This window comes from Hemitrygon akajei, chromosome 20 (genome assembly GCF_048418815.1).
Source record: "Hemitrygon akajei chromosome 20, sHemAka1.3, whole genome shotgun sequence".
Lineage (NCBI taxonomy): Eukaryota > Metazoa > Chordata > Chondrichthyes > Myliobatiformes > Dasyatidae > Hemitrygon > Hemitrygon akajei.
The window spans coordinates 2,373,184-2,398,645 of record NC_133143.1 but is presented as its reverse complement, the minus strand read 5'-3'; the positions used below and the strand labels follow the sequence as shown (position 1 = coordinate 2,398,645).

At 50.4% G+C, this 25,462-nt stretch overlaps 1 protein-coding gene across 1 annotated transcript in view; it reads right to left on the bottom strand.

Annotated features, from left to right (window-relative positions):
- The window catches only part of trak1a (trafficking protein, kinesin binding 1a), a 178,002-nt gene extending 153,599 nt beyond the window's left edge, over positions 1–24,403 (bottom strand). The window contains exon 1 of the mRNA XM_073072969.1: positions 24,105–24,403. The gene's annotated coding sequence lies outside the window, so the exon portion shown is untranslated. The remainder of the gene's footprint in view (positions 1–24,104) is intronic.
- Positions 24,404–25,462: the final 1,059 nt, after the last annotated feature.

The following is a 25,462-nucleotide window of genomic DNA, read 5'->3' as shown; positions in this document are numbered from 1 at the left end:
ACGCACAAAGGGAACGCGGACAGGTACAGCCACGCACAAAGGGAACGCGGACAGGTACAGCCACGCACAAAGGGAAAGTGGACAGGTACAGCCACACACAAAGGGAAAGTGGACAGGTACAGCCACACACAAAGGGAACGTGGACAGGTACAACAACACACAAAGGGAACGTGGACAGGTACAACAACACACAAAGGGAACGTGGACAGGTACATCAACACACAAAGGGAACGTGGACAGGTACAACAACACACAAAGGGAACGTGGACAGGTACAGCCACACACAAAGGGAAAGTGGACAGGTACAACAACACACAAAGGGAACGTGGACAGGTACATCAACACACAAAGGGAACGTGGACAGGTACAGCAACACACAAAGGGATCGTGGACAGGTACATCAACACGCAAAGGGAACGTGGACAGGTACATCAACACGCAAAGGGAACGTGGACAGGTACAGCCACGTGCAGAGGGAACGTAGACAGGTACAGCCACGTGCAGAGGGAACGTAGACAGGTACATCAACGCGCAAAGGGATCGTGGACAGGTACATCAACGCGCAAAGGGAACGTGGACAGGTACAGCCACGCGCAAAGGGAACGTGGACAGGTACAGCCACGCGCAAAGGGAACGTGGACAGGTACAGCCACGCGCAAAGGGAACGTGGACAGGTACATAAACACGCAAAGGGAACGTGGACAGGTACAGCAACACGCAAAGGGATCGTGGACAGGTACAGCCACGCGCAAAGGGAACGTGGACAGGTACAGCCACGCGCAAAGGGAACGTGGACAGGTACAGCCACGCGCAAAGGGAACGTGGACAGGTACAGCCACGCGCAAAGGGAACGTGGACAGGTACAGCCACGCGCAAAGGGAACGTGGACAGGTACAGCCACGCGCAAAGGGAACGTGGACAGGTACATAAACACGCAAAGGGAACGTGGACAGGTACATAAACACGCAAAGGGAACGTGGACAGGTACAACAACGTTCAAGGGGAATGTGGTCAGGTGCATTGACCAGTTAAGTGTTTAGGGATGTGGACTAAACACTAGAAATGGGAGCAGATGATTTGGGAATCATGGTCGGCCTGAATCAGTTGGGTGAAAGGCTCTATTTCTATACTGTCTATCTCTCGGCAAACAGAAGGCCTTAGACCCTGGGTATCAATGCCAGAGATTGTGCAGGTGGAAATCTCATGCAACGCACAAAAATCTGGTGCGACATAGCCAGTCAGGCAGCGCCTGTGGAGGGAAGAGAACAGTTGTTTTGGGCCAAGATCCTCCCCGAGTGGACAATTGGGAGTGGGAAATGTACACTGTTATGTGTAGTCTAGGTGTCAGAAGCTGGAATCACCACTGGCCAGTAAACTGTTAGCTTTGTACCAAATCAAATTTTGATCTGCCAACAAACTTTTTTTCAGATAGCTGAAGGTTTTTTTTATTGGAGGTTCTGGGGGATTTTCTCAATGCACTCAGTGATTAAACATCCACTGTGCACTGTGTTTGGAAATACAAAACTTTAGAATTCTTAGATAGAAAAAAATGCTTCCAGCAGTCTGAAATGGACAATTTCAGACCGACAGGAAACAAGACAATCTTAGTGATGAAGGAGAAAGTAGGGAATATCAAAAGTGAGCTCACCCTCCCAGACTGCCTGAGCATTAAATGAAGCCAGCATTATTGATTTTGTCATCCAGATCACATTAAATCTCAAAATGCCCAGATGAAGGAGATCTACTCGGAATGTCAATGGCTTCAGGACCTGTTTGCACCAACAACCTTTTGATCAAATTGCTGACACATTTGGAAAACAATTGCAAAAAGGAACAAGAATACTCCTTTAGCCTTATGCCGAACTGCACAAAGCATGAAAATTCCCTCAAGAACCAGTGATAGAAGCAAAACTGGTACATTCAGTGCACAATCAGGAGAGGAGAAACAAACTGAGCGTGCTCAGGGAAGACAGAGACTGGGAAAGCTTGGAGATCTTGCCTGTATGTCCAACTACAGCTCAACATGTTTCAGCGGGGAAGGCACTGAGAGTCCATACTACAAGCTAAAAATAGCATAGTGGAACTTGGAGAAAAATTGCCTAATGGAAGGTCTCTATTCAAAATGCCGACGACCCATTTCCCTTCTCAGATGCTGCCTGACCACAAATTTCCTGCTGCACCTAGTTTGTTGATCCAGATTGCAGCATCTGCAGACTTTTGTGTTTTCCTATTGGAATTTGTTGACTTCGGTAATATGGTTGAGTGATATTAAAGCTTGCTTCATACACAACTTCCAACCTTATAAACTACTCTTGCAGAAATACCTCCAACACATCTCTTTGGAAGCATTTCCTCTCAACCTTTCCATGTCAAGTTCTGGTCATCTCACTATAGGAACGCTGTAGAGGCTTCAGAGAGGATCCGGAGGACATTTACCAGGATGTTTTCGGGATTAGAGAGCATGACCAATGAGGAATGGTTGAGCAAGCTTGGGCTTTTCTCTTCACAGATGAAGATGAAAGATGAAAGGTAACACTCTTACAAGATAACAAGAGGTATAGGTAGTGTGGACAGCCAAAGACTTTTCCCAGGGCTGAAATAGATAATACTAAGGTGCATAATTTTAAGGTGACTGGAGGAAAGTAGAGGGTGGATGTCAGAGATGAATTCTTTACACAGAGAATGCTGAGTGCACAGGGGCATTTAAAAAACTCTTAGACACGCACACAGAAGATAGAAAAATCGAGACTGATGTAGGAGGGAAGGGTTAGATTGATCTTAGTATGTTAAAAGGCCAACGTAACATTGTGAGCCCAAGGCCCTGCACTGTGCTGTAGTGTTTTATATTCTATATTCTGAAGTTACCCAAGTGATTCCAAATCAGGGCATAAATTTGTTAAACAACAGTTAGGTCATATACTTTTGAAAGTCAAATTCAGTCTGGTCAGAGGAAATACATTGGACACCTGCCAATACACTAACTGAAGCAATAAACAAATTTAATTTATTCAATGGCAATTATGCAAAAGCCACGACAGTGTGTTTAAAATGTACCAGTATTCCCGACTCTTTCATAAGGTAAACGATCAGTCAGTTAAACGTAGACCCAAAACACTGAGACCCGTGAGGTTGTTGCTAAGTTGAGTTGTGGCCAAATGTTTGGAAAAATGTCCAAGGTCAGATCTAAATTGGATTAGTTCCCTAAAAGTAACTAAAATATCGTGCAAACATGAGGAAATCTGCAGATGCTGGAAATTCAAACAACAACACACACAAAATGCTGGTAGAACACAGCAGGCCAGGCAGCATCTATAGGGAGAAGCGATGTCGACGTTTCGGGCCGAGACCCTTCGTCAGGACTAACCGAAAGGAAAGATAGTAAGAGATTTGAAAGTAGAGGGGGGAGGGGGAAATGCAAAATGATAGGAGATGACCGGAGGGGGTGGGATGAAGCTAAGGGCTGGAAAGGTGATTGGCGAAAGTGATACAGAGCTGGAGAAGGGAAAGGATCATGGGACGGGAGGCCTCAGGAGAAAGAAAGGAGTGGGGGAGCACCAGAGGGAGATGGAGAACAGGCAAACAACAATATGTCAGGGATGGGGTAAGAAGGGGAGGAGGGGCATTAACAGAAGTTAGAGAAGTCAATGTTCATGCCATCAGGTTGGAGGCTACCCAGCCAGTATATAAGGTGTTGTTCCTCCAACCGGAGTTTGGATTCATTTTGACAATAGAGGAGGCTATGGATAGACATATCAGAATGGGAATGGGACGTGGAAGTAAAATGTGTGGCCACTGGGAGATCCTGCTTTCTCTGGCGGACAGAGCGTAGGTGTTCCATGAAACGGTCTCCCAGTCTGCGTCGGGTCTCACCAATATATAAAAGGCCACACCGGGAGCACCAGACGTAGTATACCACACCAGCCGACTCACAGGTGAAGTGGCGCCTCACCTGGAAGGACTGTCTGGGGCCCTGAATGGTAGTGAGGGAGGAAGTGTAAGGGCAGGTGTAGCACTTGTTCTGTTTACAAGGATAAGTGCCAGGAGGGAGATCGGTGGGAAGGGATGAGGGGGACGAGTGGACAAGGGAGTCGCGTAGGGAGCGATCCCTGCGAAAAGCAGAAGGGGGAGGGGGGAAAAGTGTTTGGTAGTGGGATCCCGTTGGAGGTGGAGGAAGTCACATTTTTCCCTCCCCCCCCCCTTTCTGCTTTTCGCAGGGATCGCTCCCTACGCGACTCCCTTGTCCACTCGTCCCCCTCATCCCTTCCCACCGATCTCCCTCCTGGCACTTATCCTTGTAAATGGAACAAGTGCTACACCTGCCCTTACACTTCCTCCCTCACTACCATTCAGGGCCCCAGACAGTCCTTCCAGGTGAGGCGACACTTCACCTGTGAGTCGGCTGGTGTGGTATACTGCGTCCGGTGCTCCTGGTGTGGCCTTTTATATATTGGTGAGACCTGACGCAGACTGGGAGACCGTTTCGCTGAACACCTACGCTCGGTCCACCAGAAAAAGCAGGATCTCCCAGTGGCCACACATTTTAATTCCACGTCCCATTCCCATTCTGATATGTCTATCCATGGCCTCCTCAATTGTCAAAATGAATCCAAACTCAGGTTGGAAGAACAACACCTTATATACCGGCTGGGTAGCCTCCGACCTGATGGCCTGAACATTGACTTCTCTAACTTCCGTTAATGCCCCTCCTCCCCTTCTTACCCCATCCCTGACATATTTAGTTGTTTGCCTGTTCTCCATCGCCCTCTGGTGCTCCCCCACTCCTTTCTTTTTCCTGAGGCCTCCCGTCCCATGATCCTTTCCCTTCTCCAGCTCTGTATCACTTTCGCCAATCACCTTTCCAGCTCTTAGCTTCATCCCACTCCCTCTGGTCTTCTCCTATCATTTTGCATTTCCCCCTCCCCCCTCTACTTTCAAATCTCTTACTATCTTTCCTTTCGGTTAGTCCTGACGAAGGGTCTCGGCCTGAAACATCAACATCGCTTCTCCCTATAGATGCTGCCTGGCCTGCTGTGTTCCACCAGCATCTTGTGTAAAATATCGTGCAATTGTACTTGTAGGATTAATAGCCTTTTTACAACAAGAACATCCTCTCAGTTGGTTTTAAACTACGCAATGGTATCACACAGCAACTTTCTTTTCCTCTTGACTATAGTGGACATGCTTTTTGTCAATGGGATATGCACTGGCCCAGGTAGCCAAGCTAAACTCCGTGGATTCCCAGTGTCATTCTCTGCTGGGAAAGGAATGTACAACATTGCTGGAGTTCTGTGAAAAGCAAGCCACAGTGATCAGGATTCCCAGTGCCATTCTCTGCTTTGCTAACAAGGAGCTCTTTCTTGGCCAGTACCAATTCATTTCTGAATGGCCAATGTCAAGACAACAAAAATTAACCCTTCGTGTTCTACTGCTGCCGCCATTCCCATTAGAGCAGATCCAAACACCGTACCTTCTCATTATGTTGACCATTGGTGGTACTGCCCAGCTTTTACCTCCCAGCCCTGTTAGATATCAAGCTGACACTTCGTGAATCATTGTGGGAGACTTTAACCAAACTAGCTTGATGTCAGCAAAACCAAAGAGCTGATTATCGACTACGCGAGGAGGAAGCCAGAAGTACACGTTGTCAGGTGAATCAAGGTGGAGAGGGTCAGAAGCTTTAAATTCTTTAGTGTTAACATATCAGGAGATCCTCAGCACGTGCTGGATACAGCCCACTTCATCACAAGCAATGCTCTCCCCACCAAACTGCCACCAGAAAGCAACATCCATCGAAGTTCCCCACCATCCAAGCAGTGCCCTCTTTTCGCTACCACCATTGGGCAGGAAGTTCTAAAACTATCCGGTTCAGGAACACTTACTACCCAACATCCATCGAAGTTCCCCACCATCCAAGCAGTGCCCTCTTTTCGCTACCACCATTGGGCAGGAAGTTCTAAAACTATCCGGTTCAGGAACACTTACTACCCAACATCCATCGAAGTTCCCCACCATCCAAGCAGTGCCCTCTTTTCGCTACCACCATTGGGCAGGAAGTTCTAAAACTATCCGGTTCAGGAACACTTACTACCCAACATCCATCAGGCCCCTGGACCAGCATGGATAAATTCATTCACCACAACTCCGAACTGATTCTACGACCTATAGACTCACTTTCAAGGACTCTTTACAGGTCATGTTCTCTGTATCATTTTTATTTGCAGTTTGCATAAAACTCCTGGCATACAGGCAAAGTCCAAGGATTGCAACACCAGTGGTGAGAACCCTGAAGGTACGGTCAGGGGAGGTGGGAGGTTAGATTGCATTCAAGGATTTATCTTCAGATCTGAGTGAATACGCCACGGCCATCAGCCACTGTATCAAAACATGCATGAATGAGTGTGTGCCGAGAACATACTGAGTCTTCCCAAACCAGAGACCCTGGTGAAACCAGGAGATTCACAGTCTGCTGGCTACATCTGGGGTGATCCAAAATCACATTTCACATCATTCAAGTCGGTGATAATAAATCTGATTCTTCCAGCTCAGCTATTTGAGCCACAACACAATGGCACAGAGCTGCACAAGTAAATAGTTGGCTATTTCACCAGATCATTTTACAGGATGAAAGGCAAGAGAGAAAGAGCAGAGACTTAGAAAGGAAGTTGGGGCTTCAGGAGCTATTGGTACAGCTGTCAATGGGAGGGGCATTCAGCAAATGTGGAAAGATAGCAAGCAGAAACAGGAGTTGATCACGGAGTTGGAGGCAGAGTTTACAGAGGCGGGGGAGGCCCAGAGACAAGGAGGGGTGTTTCATTGCCGTGGGGAGTCAGAGAAATGGAAGGCATAAGGACTGGGGAGATAGAAAGGCAGGGAGAGTGTGGGAACTGATTGCAGAGGTTAAAGATTGCAAGATGTGAGTTGGAGGAAGTTACAGAACTCCTGAGGGTGTGGGGGTTCGAGAGTGCTACAGAGATACGGAGGGATGTGGGACCAGAGGATCTAAAGACAGTGAGAATATTGGGTAACTTGAAAAGATACTTTTTTTCCAAGTTTGTGGTATTATTATTTACCTCCGAGAGGACCATAACCTTGTTGCGGTTTGGAAGCTTGTGTGCATCAATGACCCAGAGAGCAATACCGGGTGAAGTCAGTGCTTTGTGCTTTGGCTCTCAGTAGGGTCACCCATACCAAACAGGTCAAAGGGCAGTCGCCAGTCCACTGATCCTCTAGGTTCTGGGGTTCAGCTCAGGGTTAACAACCCTGACTGCTCAAACAAAACTGTTATGGAAACAACAATGCATGGCTGACAGAAGTGATAACCAAAAGGAAGCTACAGGCATGATGTGGAAAGCCCTGAACACTAGGGAGATGAAGGGCCCTCAATGCTGCCCCAATCACAGCAGGCAGTAAGTTATTATTAAACAGAACTCTCTGCAGGACAACAACCACAACATTGATGGGCCAAGTGGATATAGCCTGAGTTAGGACATCGGGTACAACTTTTGACTGCTCAATTCATTTGAAAGAGCTCCATAAATAACATTTTTTCAAATGCAGATACAGACAACATTTAAGTTCAAGTGAAAGTTTAATTGTCATTCAACCCTATATGACTAACCATGAATACAGACAAACAAAACAGTGTTTCTTCAGGGCCAAGGTGCAAAACACAGTACCAACAGTCACACACAGCACAAAACACATGTAAGATATCAGTAAAATACAGTCACACAGAAGAAATATAATCCAAGACCCTTAGTGCAGTCAAACACAATACAGCTTGTCTTATGCCAAGCGAGCACTGGGGGGCAGCACTAACTCCAGATTGGACACCACACCATGCTGTCTGTGGTAGAGTGCACCAACTCTGATGCCCCTCTCTGGGCCTAGTCCTCACTACGACTGAGGCCACAGTTCCCCCACCATCCACCAACAAATCAGTGAATCGGACTTGCAGCATTCCACATTAACAATGCCTAACAGGGTCCTGCGCTCACAAGGAAAGTGACTGCTCAGTGCCGACACCTCCTTAACGCAGGCAAGAACATGAGCCGCACCTTCAGTTCCTTCAGCTTCTCAGCCAGCGAGCAACTCGCTGACGGGGAGGCCTGCAGTACTTTAATGTCCAGCAGGGTCTTTCAGTTGTAAAAAGTTAAAAGGTTATTGAAAATTACAGTGGTGTACCATCATAAATCCTCAAAAGGTTACACAACCAGATGCAAGATGCATTTCTACCTCATGAAACGGCAGCTTAGCCCTGCTGTACCGCTCAGGATAAGTTGGGAATCTTGGCTCTGGTGCTGAGTCTCACGAGGAATGGAAATATTAACATCAAAGGAGCATGCCACAAAATGTTCTTGTTCACTTCACCCAGCAGCGTGCACCATCAGCAAGCCGGGCCAGAGCTGTATTCATTGTGGAAGGGCAGACAGCACTACTTTAACCAGTTTAATTTGAGTTATGGGAATGAAATACACACACAGATCCTTCAAATCCCTTTGTTAAACACCAGTTGCTGGGCAAAATGAACTAAAACTCAAAACGGACTTCAGCAGACAACTGCATTGTGTACAAAAGAGCAAGATCTTTCTCAACCAATTTCAAATTTGGTTCCACAGGAGATTTTCACAAAACCCTGAATTCAGAAGCTCAGGACATCCTTTCTTCAGACTGATAAATTTAATGACTGGGCTGGATTACAAAAATTACTGAGTCTTTTTTCTTCCCAGTGCTCCTGAAATTCCATTTTCAGAAATGCTGCTTCAAAATAGTGTCTTGGAAAAAAGCAAGGGAACACAGTAGGTTGGACAGCACACGGTTTATCAATTCCCTGACTGTATAAAAACCACATACAAAGCTGATGCTTCCTTTTTCCACCTGTCTATCACATAGCACAGGCTCCTCCAGCTTCCAACAGCTGCCTTAATCAATGCCTTCTTTGAAGACGTCAATTACAATTGTGATTAGAGCAAAGCTTTGTAGAGGAGTTACCTTTGATTTATAAATAACATTTTTGTGATCTAAACATTATCAGCCTGCAGTTGTTAACCCATCCACAAATATGCCTGAGAAGTGAAGAGAGGCACCTTCTTGGACTGGTGTAGACTTTCTGCTAAAGATCCTCCCACTGCTGATGCCCAGGGAGCTCAAGATCTTGACACAGCGATGACGAAGAACTGCCCAAGTTTGGATGCTATGCCACTTGGAGGGGTATCAAGAGGTGGTGGTAGTGTTTCCTGCCCTTGATGCCTTTGTCCTCCTTGATGGCGGAGGTTGCAAGTTTGGGAGAAGTGGTTGGAATAGCCTGGACACGAGGAAATCTGCAGATGCTGGAAATTCAAACACACACAAAATGCTGGTGGAACACAGCATCTATAGGGTCTGACGAAGGGTCTCGGCCCGAAACGTTGACAGTGCTTCTCCCTATAGATGCTGCCTGGCCTGCTGCGTTCCACCAGCATTTTGTGTGAAATAGCCTGGGCAAGTTACTGAAGTAAATGTTAAGATGGTAGGCACAGCAGCCACTGTGTGCTGGTGGAGAACAGGCAGGGAGAGGTGAGGTGCTGAATATTTGCATTAGGTGATGAGCTGCTAATCACGTGAGTTGGTTTGTCCTGGATGACACTGAGTTTCCTGAGAGTTAATGATGTTCTTGGAAAGTAGGAAGTATGCTCCATCATATGCGTTAGATTCCATCATATTCAGGTCATCTTCAAGGACAAAGGCGGCATCCATCGTTAAAGACCCCCATCACTCAGGACATGCCCTCTTCTCATTGCTACCATCAGGAAGGAGGGACAGAAGCCCGAAGGCACACTCAATGATTGAGGAACAGTTTCTTCCCCTCTGCCATCTCATCTCCCAATGGGCATAGAACCCATGAACACTACCGCACTAATTTTTATTTCATACTTTTTTGCACTATTTATTTAACTTAATTATTATACATGCATGTGTATAAATTAAATATATTGTAATTCACAGTTTTCTTTTCCCCCCAAAGATGTAATGCATTATACTGCTGCTGCAAAGTTAATGAACTTCACAGCACATTAAAGCTGGTTCTGATTCAGAGTATTTCACACTGGGTATGTGGAAACGGTTCGGGTGTCCTTGACCTGCTCCTGAAGCCTCACAGGTGGTTCACTGAGTTTCTGATCAGAATGGCGACTGTAGGGGGGGATACAACTGAGCAATACTTGTTCAGGATAAATGGTGATGATGCTTCTGTGCCCTGGATGCTCGCAGCCCATCCCTGAATTCTGCCTCACTCTTGATCTCACTCAGTCCTGAAGAAGGGTCTCAGCCTGAAATGTCAGCTGTTTGTTCATTTCCATGGATGCTGCCTGGCCTGCTGAGTTCCTCCAGCATTTTGTGTGGGTTGCTTTGGATTTCCAGTATCTGCAGAATGTCTCATGTTTGTGATTCACTCTTACAAGGGCTGCTTTGATTGCTAGGCTTGAACACTGCGTAACCATCAGCAATATCCCTACTACGAACAACACACACAAAATGCTGGTGGAACACAGCAGCATTTTGTGTGTGTTGTTTGAATTTCCAGCATCTGCAGATTTCCTCGTGTTTGTTCCCTACTACTAACCTTTTTTGGGGAGGACGGTAACTTGATGAGGCAGCCTGGTGCACTGCCCTGAGGAACTCCTGTAGCGGGGTCCTGAAACTAGAACATCACAGCTACTCAACATCACTGCCTCCTTCGTGCCATGTATGACTCGAAGCAATGGGATTTTTCATTTGACACCGATTGACCCTCAGTTAAACGTGAAACTGGAAAATAAGTCTGAACACAGCTTATTGGCAGCTAAAAAAAACTTTTCCCTTCTCCATGTCTTTTAGGCACATGGCTGGAGGCTACCAGAGAGCTCACAACAGTGCTGAAGAGCAACAAAGCTGGAAAACTTTCAGCTTCGTTTAGTGGGAGAGGCATGAGCTGATCCCAAAGTTCACATGAAGTGCTGCTCAGTTTCACTCTGAATACAACAGCTCTGATTGAAGGTGCTCTGCCCTGTTCCTAGAATAGTGCCCACAGTTAGAGAGGGGGAAGGAAAGTGGGGATACAACACCTGAACTTAGTCAGGGGAGTGAGAGGTGCAGCCAGACAACAGGAGGGCATTTCTCAAGCAGGAAATGCAGCCAGGAATATAATCACCCCATCAGAGGGGGACAGGTGGATAGCATGGATAAAATGGCCATGGGAAACAGAGAGTGAACAATGTCCTGCAGTCAAACTGAAGAGCCAGAACAGAGAGGATTTAATGAAATTTAAGCTATTACAATAAAGTTTTACCTGACGGCACACGAGTGTGCATGGACATAAAGGCAGCTCATGCAGATCCACAAATGCACCTTATCAGAAAATACCAAGTCCCCTAGCTTGGTTTGTTCACTCACAGAATGCCTAAAATGACCCAGCTCCACACACACTGCCGGAATTGCACAATTTTATTAACAGGAATGCCTAACCTATCCAAACTCAAATGTCAAAGGGGCCACTGATTCTTGATTCGCAAACACAAATCGCACACAAAACCCCCGTAGAAACCTCCAATCACTTTGGGAAACACTGCACGTTTCCATCCAGCTGAGCGAAGCACGGACACTGAAACCGTACACTCGTCTGACTGTAAAATAGATGGGAAGACCAAAGTTCACAGTTCATCAGTGAGTGGGCAGGATTCTGCCAGATAAGGTCACTAAAACACCAACTCTGCAACCAAGTATGTCACTAATCTATTCGACATAACTTTTTGTAATATTACAGGCTCCTCAGCACAAGTCCATGCCCACCACAAAGTTTTTCCTGTTAGTTCAAACTTCCTGTGTTCGACACATATACTTTCCCCTCCATCTACCTGCCCACATGCATCAATCATCTCATCTGCAAGCCTGTTTCATATACTCTCCAGCTCCTGCATGTCAGAATTCTCTTTCACGACACTGTTAAATCTTCCCTCTTGCACCCTAATTTTGGACTCCATTACTCTGGGAAAGATTTAGCTACCCACTGCAGCTACACCTCTCATTTAAACATTTCGATAAGGTTCCCACTCATTCTCATATGGTTCCAGATACGAAGATGCAACCTGACCAACATCAACCTAATTAGTCTGGCAGCGTAATCAGGAGACAGCTCACTTCACTAGTACAGACAGAACCACCCCTCCCAGACACAGGAGACAGCTCACTTCACTGGTACAGACAGCACGCGAACCCACTCCCAGACACAGGTGACAGCTCACTTCACTGGTACAGACAGCACCACCCCTCCCAGACACAGGAGACAGCTCACTTCACTGTACAGACAGAACCACCCCTCCCAGACACAGGAGACAGCTCACTTCACTGTACAGACAGAACCACCCCTCCCAGACACAGGAGACAGCTCACTTCACTAGTACAGACAGAACCACCCCTCCCAGACACAGGAGACAGCTCACTTCACTGGTACAGACAGCACCACCCCTCCCAGACACAGGAGACAGCTCACTTCACTAGTACAGACAGAACCACCCCTCCCAGACACAGGAGACAGCTCACTTCACTGGTACAGACAGCACCACCCCTCCCAGACACAGGAGACAGCTCACTTCACTGTACAGACAGAACCACCCCTCCCAGACACAGGAGACAGCTCACTTCACTAGTACAGACAGAACCACCCCTCCCAGACACAGGAGACAGCTCACTTCACTGGTACAGACAGCACCACCCCTCCCAGACACAGGAGACAGCTCACTTCACTGGTACAGACAGAACCACCCCTCCCAGACACAGGAGACAGCTCACTTCACTGGTACAGACAGCACCACCCCTCCCAGACACAGGAGACAGCTCACTTCACTAGTACAGACAGAACCACCCCTCCCAGACACAGGAGACAGCTCACTTCACTAGTACAGACAGAACCACCCCTCCCAGACACAGGAGACAGCTCACTTCACTGTACAGACAGCACCACCCCTCCCAGACACAGGAGACAGCTCACTTCACTGTACAGACAGCACCACCCCTCCCAGACACAGGAGACAGCTCACTTCACTGGTACAGACAACAACACCCCTCCCAGACACAGGAGACAGCTCACTTCACTGGTACAGACAGCACGCGAACCCACTCCCAGACACAGGTGACAGCTCACTTCACTGGTACAGACAGCACCAACCCTCCCAGACACAGGAGACAGCTCACTTCACTGATACAGACAGCACCACCCCTCCCAGACACAGGAGACAGCTCACTTCACTGGTACAGACAACAACACCCCTCCCAGACACAGGAGACAGCTCACTTCACTGGTACAGACAGCACCAACCCTCCCAGACACAGGAGACAGCTCACTTCACTGTACAGACAGCACCACCCCTCCCAGACACAGGAGACAGCTCACTTCACTGTACAGACAGCACCACCCCTCCCAGACACAGGAGACAGCTCACTTCACTGGTACAGACAACAACACCCCTCCCAGACACAGGAGACAGCTCACTTCACTGGTACAGACAGCACGCGAACCCACTCCCAGACACAGGTGACAGCTCACTTCACTGGTACAGACAGCACCAACCCTCCCAGACACAGGAGACAGCTCACTTCACTGATACAGACAGCACCACCCCTCCCAGACACAGGAGACAGCTCACTTCACTGGTACAGACAACAACACCCCTCCCAGACACAGGAGACAGCTCACTTCACTGGTACAGACAGCATCACCCCTCCCAGACACAGGAGACAGCTCACTTCACTGGTACAGACAGCACCACCCCTCCCAGACACAGGAGACAGCTCACTTCACTGGTACAGACAGCACCACCCATCCCAGACACAGGAGACAGCTCACCTCACTGGTACAGACAGCATCACCCCTCCCAGACACAGGAGACAGCTCACTTCACTGGTACAGACAGCACCACCCCTCCCAGACACAGGAGATAGCTCACTTCACAGGTACAGACAGCACCACCCATCGCAGAAACAGGAGTCAGCTCACTTCACTGGAACAGACAGCACCACCCATCCCAGACACAGGAGACAGCTCACTTCACTGGTACAAACAGCACCACCCCTCCCAGACACAGGAGACAGCTCACTTCACTGGTACAGACAGCACCACACCTCACAGACACAGGAGACAGCTCACTTCACTGGTACAGACAGCATCACCCCTCCCAGACACAGGAGACAGCTCACTTCACTGGTACAGACAGCACCACCCATCCCAGACACAGGAGACAGCTCACTTCACTGGTACAGACAGCACCACCCCTCCCAGACACAGGAGACAGCTCACTTCACTGGTACAGACAGCACCACCCATCCCAGACACAGGAGACAGCTCACTTCACTGGTACAGACAGCACCACCCCTCCCAGACACAGGAGACAGCTCACTTCACTGGTACAGACAGCACCACCCATCCCAGACACAGGAGACAGCTCACTTCACTGGTACAGACAGCACCACCCCTCCCAGACACAGGAGACAGCTCACTTCACTGGTACAGACAGCACCACCCATCCCAGACACAGGAGACAGCTCACTTCACTGGTACAGACAGCATCACCCCTCCCAGTCACAGGAGACAGCTCACTTCACTGGTACAGACAGCACCACCCCTCCCAGACACAGGAGACAGCTCACTTCACTGGTACAGACAGCACCACCCCTCCCAGACACAGGAGACAGCTCACTTCACTGGTACAGACAGCACCACCCCTCCCAGACACAGGAGACAGCTCACTTCACTGGTACAGACAGCACCACCCATCCCAGACACAGGAGACAGCTCACTTCACTGGTACAGACAGCACCACCCCTCCCAGACACAGGAGACAGCTCACTTCACAGGTACAGACAGCACCACCCATCGCAGAAACAGGAGTCAGCTCACTTCACTGGAACAGACAGCACCACCCATCCCAGACACAGGAGACAGCTCACTTCACTGGTACAGACAGCACCACCCCTCCCAGACACAGGAGACAGCTCACTAAACTGGTACAGACAGCATCACCCCTCCCAGACACAGGAGACAGCTCACTTCACTGGTACAGACAGCACCACCCCTCCCAGACACAGGAGACAGCTCACTTCACAGGTACAGACAGCACCACCCCTCACAGACACAGGAGACAGCTCACTTCACTGGTACAGACAGCACCCACACCCAGACACAGGAGATAGCTCACTTCACTGGTACAGACAGCACCACCCATCCCAGACACAGGAGACAGCTCACTTCACAGGTACAGACAGCACCACCCCTCACAGACACAGGAGACAGCTCACTTCACTGGTACAGACAGCACCCACACCCAGACACAGGAGACAGCTCACTTCACTGGTACAGACAGCACCACCCCTCCCAGACACAGGAGACAGCTCACTTCACTGGTACAAACAGCACCACCCCTCCCAGACACAGGAGACAGCTCACTTCACAGGTACAGACAGCACCACCCCTCACAGACACAGGAGATAGCTCACTTCACAGGTACAAACAGCACCACCCCTCCCAGACACAGGAGACAGCTCACTTCACTGGTACAGACAGCACCACCCCTCCCAGACACAGGAGACAGCTCACTTCACTGGTACAGACAGCACCACCCCTCCCAGACACAGGAGACAGCTCACTTCACTGGTACAGACAGCACCCTAACCCACTCCCAGACACAGGAAACAGCTCACTTCACTGGTACAGACAGCACCACCCCTCCCAGACACAGGAGACAGCTCACTTCACTGGTACAGACAGCACCACCCCTCCCAGACACAGGAGACAGCTCACTTCACTGGTACAGACAGCACCACCCCTCCCAAACACAGAAGACAGCTCAATTCACTGGTACAGACAGCACCCACACCCAGACACAGGAGACAGCTCACTTCACTGGTACAGACAGCACCACCCCTCCCAGACACAGGAGACAGCTCACTTCACTGTTACAGACAGCACCACCCCTCCCAAACACAGGAGACAGCTCAATTCACTGGTACAGACAGCACCCACACCCAGACACAGGAGACAGCTCACTTCACTGGTACAGACAGCACCCATACCCAGACACAGGAGACAGCTCACTTCACTGGTACAGACAGCACCACCCCTCCCAAACACAGGAGACAGCTCACTTCACTGGTACAGACAGCACCACCCATCCCAGACACAGGAGACAGCTCACTTCACTGGTACAGACAACAACACCCCTCCCAGACACAGGAGACAGCTCACTTCACTGGTACAGACAGCATCACCCCTCCCAGACACAGGAGACAGCTCACTAAACTGGTACAGACAGCACCACCCCTCCCAGACACAGGAGACAGCTCACTTCACTGGTACAGACAGCACCACACCTCCCAGACACAGGAGACAGCTCACTTCACTGGTACAGACAGCACCACCCCTCCCAGACACAGGAGACAGCTCACTTCACTGGTACAGACAGCACCACCCCTCCCAGACACAGGAGACAGCTCACTTCACAGGTACAGACAGCACCACCCATCGCAGAAACAGGAGTCAGCTCACTTCACTGGTACAGACAGCACCACCCCTCCCAATCTGATGTCTCAGATTGGGTCCATGGAGTTCGAAAGGGGGAGGGCGAGCATCTGGAAGTTGAGGTATGTGATGTTACCAATGAAAAGGGAGAGCAGTAATATAGGGAGTGAGGCAATACACTGAAAAGTCGGACCTCCAAGGTAATAATCTCTGGATTGTCTTGTGTCATGTGTACCGAGGGTAAGAATAGGATGATATGGCAGATGAGTGTGTGGCTGAGGAATTGGTGCAGGGAGCAGAGTTTCAGGTTTCTTGATCATTGCGAAGAATGACCTGTACAAAAGGATGGTTAACACAGTGGGGGCCAATATCCTTGCAGGCTGTTGGGGAGGGTTTAAGCTAACTCGGTAGGGATGGGAACCGGAGTGATAGGGCTGAGGCTGGGGCAGTTGGTAGACAAGTTAATGCAGGGTGTAGTGAGACTGTGTGGAAGCAGAGGCAGATTGCAGTCAGTGGGATGAGGCAAGTGCAACAGGGGGTTGAAGTCAATAGGAGCAATGAAGGTGTTATATTTTAATGGATGCAGTATACCGAATAAGATAGATAATTTTGTGGCACAGTTAGAGACTGCAGTAACGGTGTTGTGGGCATCTCTGAGTTATAGTTAAAAATCGTAGCTGGGAGCTTAACATCAAAAGGAAAGGCAGGTTGGGTGATGCGGGGGGGGAGGTTCTGTTGATTAAAAGTGAACTCAAATGCTTATAAAGAAGTGACTTATGACAGAAGGTGTAGAATCGTTGAGGGTAGAGTTAAGGAACTGCAAGTTAAAAAGACCCTGATGGGAGTTGTACACTGGTCTCTGAATGGGAGACAGAAAAGGCAGATACAAAGGGAAATGTTACAATCATGGAGTATTAAAAAATGCAAGTAGTTTGGGAAAACCCAGTTAGCATCGGATCCCAAGAGACCATTTGTAGAATGCCTACGAGATGGCCTTTTAGAGCAGCTTGTGGTTGAGCCCACTAGGGGATCAGCTGTTCTGAATAGCAAAGCCACTAAAAGGCTATTAAGAGAGCAAAGATGAAATATGAAGGTAAGCTAGCCAAGAATGTAAAACAGAATAGGAAAAGATTTTTCAGATACGTAAAGAATAAAAAAGATTGACAAGTGTGGATATCAGAGCACTGGAGAATTACACTATGGGGGTAATATTGAGGGACAAAAATGGCGAAAGAACTCAGTAAGTGTTTTGCAGCAGTCTTCACAGTGGGAAACACTAGCAACATGCCAGAAGTGCGAGAGTCAGGGAGCAGAAGTGAGTGTGGCTGCTATTACCAAGGAGAAGGTGCTTGGGAAGCTGAACGGTCTGAAGGTTGATAAGTCACCTGGACCAGATGGACTACACCCCAGGGTTCTGAAAGAGGTAACTGAAGATATCGTGGAATCATTAGTATTGATCCTTCAAGAATCACTAGACAGAGGACTGGAAAATTGTTGACATTCATAGCTTATTGACTTCATGTAAACTAGCGTAAGAAATTATGTCTATTCACAAATCCCCTCTCAACATTCTGTAAGATGATGGGTGGGATATTCAGATTCAGCTGCAAACTGTACTACATAAGCAAATCTCTCAGAGGACAGTAAGGGCCAAGGGTGGTCCCTTACTTGAGGGAGAGGTGGCGCGAGATTTAAAAAGAGATTGGGCCCTTTTGGGATTTTTTAGCAGCCTTCAATCATCAGCAGCACTTGCTTGCGGGAGAGCTGGAGCCAAGTTTCAAAAGAACTCGAGGCCTTTCAGGACTTCTCAGCGGTCTTCAATTATCACAAGCACCCGCAAGTGGGAGAGGTGGCCTGAGGTTTAAAAACAGCTTGGGGCCTTTCAGGACCTTTTGATGGACTTCAGTTGTATCAGTATACCAGGCACTCAGCAAAAGAGAAGCAAAGCAGCCATTGTGGCCAGTCCCGACGATCGGGTGGTCAGTGCCGACGCTGGGGTGGCCAGTGCCGGTGTTCGGGTGACCAGTGCCGACGCTGGGGTGGCCAGTGCCGGTGTTCGGGTGGTCAGTGCCGACGCTGGGGTGGCCAGTGCCGGTGTTCGGGTGGCCAGTGCCGACGCTGGGGTGGCCAGTGCCGGTGTTCGGGTGGCCAGTGCAGATGTTGGGGTGGTCAGTGCCGACGCTGGGGTGGCCAGTGCCGGTGTTCGGGTGGCCAGTGCCGACGCTGGGGTGGCCAGTGCCGGTGTTCGGGTGGTCAGTGCCGACGCTGGGGTGGTCAGTGCCGACGCTGGGGTGGCCAGTGCCGACGCTGGGGTGGCCAGTGCCGACGCTGGGGTGGCCAGTGCAGATGTTGGGGTGGCCAGTGCAGATGTTGGGGTGGCCAGTGCCGATGCTGGGGTGGTCAGTGCCGATGCTGGGGTGGCCAGTGCCGGTGTTCGGGTGGTCAGTGCAGATGCTGGGGTGGTCAGTGCCGATGCTGGGGTGGCCAGTGCCGGTGTTCGGGTGGCCAGTGCAGATGTTGGGGTGGTCAGTGCAGATGCTGGGGTGGTCAGTGCCGATGCTGGGGTGGCCAGTGCCGGTGTTCGGGTGGCCAGTGCAGATGTTGGGGTGGTCAGTGCCGACGCTGGGGTGGTCAGTGCCGACGTTCGGGTGGTCAGTGCCGACGTTGGGGTGGTCAGTGCAGACGTTGGGGTGGTCAGTGCCGACGTTGGGGTGGCCAGTGCAGATGTTGGGGTGGTCAGTGCCGACGTTGGGGTGGTCAGTGCCGACGTTCGGGTGGTCAGTGCCGACGTTCGGGTGGCCAGTGCAGATGTTGGGGTGGCCAGTGCCGACGTTGGGGTGGCCAGTGCAGATGTTGGGGTGGTCAGTGCCGACGCTGGGGTGGCCAGTGCAGATGTTGGGGTGGTCAGTGCAGATGTTCGGGTGGCCAGTGCCGACGCTGGGGTGGCCAGTGCAGATGTTGGGGTGGTCAGTGCAGATGTTCGGGTGGTCAGTGCCGACGTTGGGGTGGTCAGTGCCGACGTTGGGGTGGCCAGTGCCGATGTTGGGGTGGTCAGTGCCGACGTTGGGGTGGTCAGTGCCGATGTTGGGGTGGCCAGTGCCGATGTTGGGGTGGTCAGTGCCGACGTTGGGGTGGTCAGTGCCGACGTTGGGGTGGTCAGTGCCGACGCTGGGGTGGCCAGTGCAGATGTTGGGGTGGTCAGTGCAGATGTTCGGGTGGTCAGTGCCGACGTTGGGGTGGTCAGTGCCGACGTTGGGGTGGCCAGTGCCGACGCTGGGGTGGCCAGTGCAGATGTTCGGGTGGTCAGTGCCGACGTTGGGGTGGTCAGTGCCGACGTTGGGGTGGCCAGTGCCGACGCTGGGGTGGCCAGTGCAGATGTTGGGGTGGTCAGTGCCGACGCTGGGGTGGCCAGTGCCGACGCTGGGGTGGCCAGTGCAGATGTTGGGGTGGTCAGTGCCGACGCTGGGGTGGCCAGTGCCGGTGTTCGGGTGGCCAGTGCAGATGTTGGGGTGGTCAGTGCCGACGCTGGGGTGGCCAGTGCCGGTGTTCGGGTGGCCAGTGCAGATGTTGGGGTGGTCAGTGCCGACGCTGGGGTGGTCAGTGCAGATGTTGGGGTGGTCAGTGCAGATGCTGGGGTGGTCAGTGCCGGTGTTGGGGTGGTCAGTGCAGATGCTGGGGTGGTCAGTGCCGACGCTGGGGTGGTCAGTGCAGATGCTGGGGTGGCCAGTGCAGATGTTGGGGTGGTCAGTGCAGATGTTGGGGTGGCCAGTGCAGATGTTGGGGTGGCCAGTGCCGATGTTGGGGTGGCCAGTGCCGATGTTGGGGTGGCCAGTGCCGATGTTGGGGTGGTCAGTGCCGACGCTGGGGTGGCCAGTGCCGACGTTCGGGTGGCCAGTGCAGATGTTGGGGTGGCCAGTGCAGACGTTGGGGTGGTCAGTGCAGATGTTGGGGTGGTCAGTGCAGACGTTGGGGTGGTCAGTGCAGATGTTGGGGTGGTCAGTGCAGACGTTGGGGTGGCCAGTGCCGACGTTCGGGTGGCCAGTGCAGATGTTGGGGTGGCCAGTGCAGACGTTGGGGTGGCCAGTGCAGATGTTGGGGTGGCCAGTGCAGATGTTGGGGTGGTCAGTGCAGACGTTGGGGTGGTCAGTGCAGACGTTGGGGTGGTCAGTGCAGATGTTGGGGTGACCAGTGCCGACGTTGGGGTGGTCAGTGCCGACGTTGGGGTGGTCAGTGCCGACGTTGGGGTGGTCAGTGCCGACGCTGGGGTGGCCAGTGCCGACGTTGGGGTGGTCAGTGCAGATGCTGGGGTGGTCAGTGCAGACGTTCGGGGTGGTCAGTGCAGATGCTGGGGTGGCCAGTGCAGACGTTGGGGTGGTCAGTGCAGATGCTGGGGTGGCCAGTGCAGACGTTGGGGTGGTCAGTGCCGACGCTGGGGTGGCCAGTGCCGACGTTCGGGTGGCCAGTGCAGATGTTGGGGTGGCCAGTGCAGATGTTGGGGTGGTCAGTGCAGATGCTGGGGTGGTCAGTGCCGATGTTGGGGTGGCCAGTGCCGATGCTGGGGTGGCCAGTGCCGGTGTTGGGGTGGCCAGTGCAGATGCTGGGGTGGTCAGTGCAGATGTTGGGGTGGCCAGTGCCGGTGTTCGGGTGGCCAGTGCCGATGTTGGGGTGGCCAGTGCAGGTGTTGGGGTGGCCAGTGCCGGTGTTCGGGTGGCCAGTGCCGACGCTGGGGTGGCCAGTGCCGACGCTGGGGTGGCCAGTGCCGATGCTGGGGTGTTCAGGCTTTGACTCAGGAGATGTAGCCAATAGGAACTGAAAGGTCTAAGCAAGTTTATCATGTTTCTTTTCTTTTCCTTGTCTACCCGTACAAAGCTGGGACGGAAAGAATGAGTCAGGATCAGTGGAATGGCATGTTCTTCACAAGAGATGAGGGAACTCTGGGAGACCTGCAGTCTCCCTGACAGTTACAGCTCCTCAGGGACCATGGTAAGGAAATGTTGCTACCTTTGGCTTGTACAGGAAACTGAGTAGGTGGTATATAGAAGGTAGTCACCCCGAAGTTGCAGGAGGCAGGTAGCTGGGTGACTGTCAGGAGATGGAAAGGAAATGGGCAGCCAGTGCAGAGTATCCCTGTGGCCATTCCCCTAAATAATAAGTAAACCATGTTGGACACTATTTGGGGGGGGGTGATGACCTACCAGGCAAAAGCCACAGCAAGCAGGTCTGGATCAGAAGGGAAGGCAGATGAAGAGGAGGCAGTTGTGATTGAGAATTCCATAGCTCCACAGAGGGGCAGACAGGAGACTCTGCGGACACGAGAGAAACACCCAAATGATATGTGGCCCCCCAGGTGCCATGGTCAGGGGTTTCTCGGATCAGGTCCAGGGCATTTTAAAGGATGAACAGCGGCTAGTGTTTATAGGGAAAATTCAGAATGCACGGGATAAATAGATCGCAAAGATGAAGAGGTATTCTGAAGGGAGAATGAGGAAACTGGGGCTCACAAATGAAGAAAAAGAGTGGGCACATAATTGAGCAAAAACTGTGGGAAGGTAGATGATTCGGAAGCTTTTAAAAACTGACAGATGTTAACTAAAAACGCCATAAAGAGAGCAAAAATGAAATGCAGTATTCTGAGACAAAGAAATCACAGACAAATTCAGTAAGTACTTTGCATCAGTCTTCACACACAAGCCTCTGAACAGTAGCCAGCATGAGGGCAACAAATCACAAAGGCAGATCGAAACGGCAAGAGAAAAGGTCAATTTTACAACGGTCATAGGGATTTTAAAATGCAGGTAGACTGGGAAAATTAGGTTGGTGCTGGATCCCAGAGAGGGAATTTGTAGACTGCCTGCAAGATGGCTTCTTAGATTAGCATGCAGTTGAGATCACTAGGGAAAAGGCTATTCTGGATTGGATATTGTGCAATGCACCATATTTGACAAGGAAGCTTAAGGTAAAGGGAGCCTTAGGAGCCAGTGATCATAATATAGAATGCACCCTGCAGTTTGAGGGAGAAGCTACAATCATATGTATCAGTATTACATTGGAAATAAGAAAATTACAGAGGCAGGAAGGAGGAGTTGGGAATGTGGCCCAGCAAGGTTGATGGCAGAGCAGCAATGGCTAGAGTTTCTGGGAGCAATTAGAAAGGCACAACAGGATAGATACACCGCAAAGAAGGTGGCGTAATTTAAAGGGAGAATGAGGCAACTGTGGCTGACAAGTGTAGTCAAACACAGCATAAAAACTAAAGAGGGCATACAATGTAACAAAAATCTGTGGGAAGCTTTTAAAAACAAATAAAATGCAACTAAAAAAATGAGTTAAAAGAACTATGAAGGTAAGCTAGACAACAATATAAAAGTGAATACCGTAAGTCTTTTCAGAAATACTGTATAAAGAGTAAAAAAGAGGCAAGAGTGGATATCAGACCACAGGAAAATCTTGCTGGAGAGGTAGTAATGGGGGACAAAGAAATGGCAGACAAACTCATTAAGTATTTTGTTCCAAAAGGACTAGAATATAAAGCAAGAATGTAATGCTGAGGCTATACAAGGCACTGGTCAGACCATATTTGGAATATTGTGAGCCATCTTGGGCCCCTTATCCAAGAAAAGATGTGCTGGCATTGGAGAGTGTCCAGAGGAGGCTCATGAGAATGATTTGGGAATGTAAGGGTTAATGCTTGAGGAGCATTTGATTGCTCTAGGCCTGTACTTGCTGGTGTTTAGACGAATGAGGTGGAATCTTATTGCAACCTATTGAATATTGAAAGGCCTAGGTAGAGTGGATGTGGAGAAGAAACTGTATTTACCTTTAGTGGGGGAGTCCAGGAGGAGAGGACACAGCTGCAGAACAGGACATCCATTTACAACAGAGAGGAGGAGGAAATTCTTATCCAGAGAGTGGTGAATCTGTGGAATTCTTTGCCACAACTACAGAAGTCAATTCATTGGTTATAATTAAAGCAGATGTTGATAAGTTCTGATTAGTAACGGTAAGGGTGTCGAAAGTTACAAGGAGAAATCAGGAAAATAGGGTTGAGAGGGATAATAAATCAGCCATGATAAAATTCTGGATTTCTGGGCCATATTCTACTCCTGTGTCTTATGGTCTCAGATAAAAGGAGGACCCAGCCTCCATCTCTGAAGTCTGTCTGTCCCATATCGAGGTGAAAAGGGGAATATTGCAAATGTGCTCCTGAACTGGGTGATGCCAGGGAGAACATGCAGGATATGAAGGAGCCTCAGGTCAGGAAGGTAGTGGTGAACCCATAAACCTGCTAATTGGGGCCTGTTCAGTGCAAGAGGCCATGGAGGAACTGTTGGATTGGATGATTGACTGCAGGTCAGCAGTGTAGAGTCTGTGATAGAGCAAGTTGCAAACTTCAGTAGCGTACAGGAAACCCGAGATAAAGACCAGTGTCTGTTTACTCTCTTGACAGGAAGGGGTGGTCACATTCTGATTGCGAGTGCAAAGTTCGAGAAGTGGTTGGGTGCTGTTCCCTGTCCTTTGCTCACTAGCATAAAGACCACAACAGTCTGCGTTACTGTGACACGAAATGTCAGTGACGTACCAGTAATGGTGCAGGCATCCTTGTGCTCCTCGCTGCAGGCAGCATCTTCTGGCTCTCCTGCCTCCCTCACGTAGTGCACCTCATGGGTGCCTGTGTCACAGGCTGGCAATGGGCAATCCGACAGCTCCGGGGCAGACAGGGTGTCAGCCGAGATGTTTCCACTGAGGGCTGCGGTGTCCAGTTTGGCAAGTTTCACTGGGTCCAATAGATGGCCATCGGCAGGGCGATTGCTGAACCCTGGATCAGGCCCTGGGGAAACCAATCCCGCTACCAGACCAGTTCCAGTATCCTTGGCACACCTGAAATGATAGAACACACACCATCACTCTCCAGACCGTCACTCCGAGACACACGTATCACTCTCCAGACCCACCCATCACTCTCCAGACCCTCACTGCCAGATCCACCATCACTCTCCAGACCCTCACTCCCAGATCCACCATCACTCTCCAGACCCTCACTGCCAGATCCACCATCACTCTCCAGACCGTCACTCCAAGACACACGTATCACTCTCCAGACCCTCACTCCCAGAGCCACCATCATTCTCCAGACCCTCACTCTCCAGACCCTCACTCCCAGATCCACCATCACTCTCCAGACCCTCACTCCCAGATCCACCATCACTCTCCAGACCCTCACTCCCAGAGCCACCATCATTCTCCAGACCCTCACTCCCAGAGCCACCATCATTCTCCAGACCCATCACACCCAGAGCCACCATCACTCTCCAGACCGTCACTCTCCAGACCCTCACTCCCAGAGCCACCATCATTCTCCAGACCGTCACTCTCCAGACCCTCACTCCCAGATCCACCATCACTCTCCAGACCCATCACACCCAGAGCCACCATCACTCTCCAGACTCACCCATCATTCTCCAGACCCTCACTCCCAGAGCCACCATCACTCTCCAGACCGTCACTTCCTAGACACACCATCACCCTCTGGAGATTCCCTCTCATGAGAAAGATCGGATTTATCCCACAATAAATTGAATCCTGGATTTCCTTATTTGCAGACCGCAGTCAGTTCGGCAAGACCAACTCCTCCACAATCTCCATCAGCACAAGTACACCACAGGGATGTTTCAGCCCCCTGTTCTACTCACTTTATACCCATGACTGTGTGGCTAAGCATAGCTCCAACACCATATTCAAGTGAGCTGATGACACCATGTTGAGGACCAAATCTAAGGTGGCAATGAATCAGCATACACGAGGAAGACTCAAAATTTAGCTGAGTGGAACCACAACAACCACCTCTCAGTCGATGTCAGCAAGACCAAGGGACTGATTGTAGAGAAATCAGAGGTCCAGTCCTCATGCAAGGATCAGAGGTGGAGAGGGTCAGTTCCT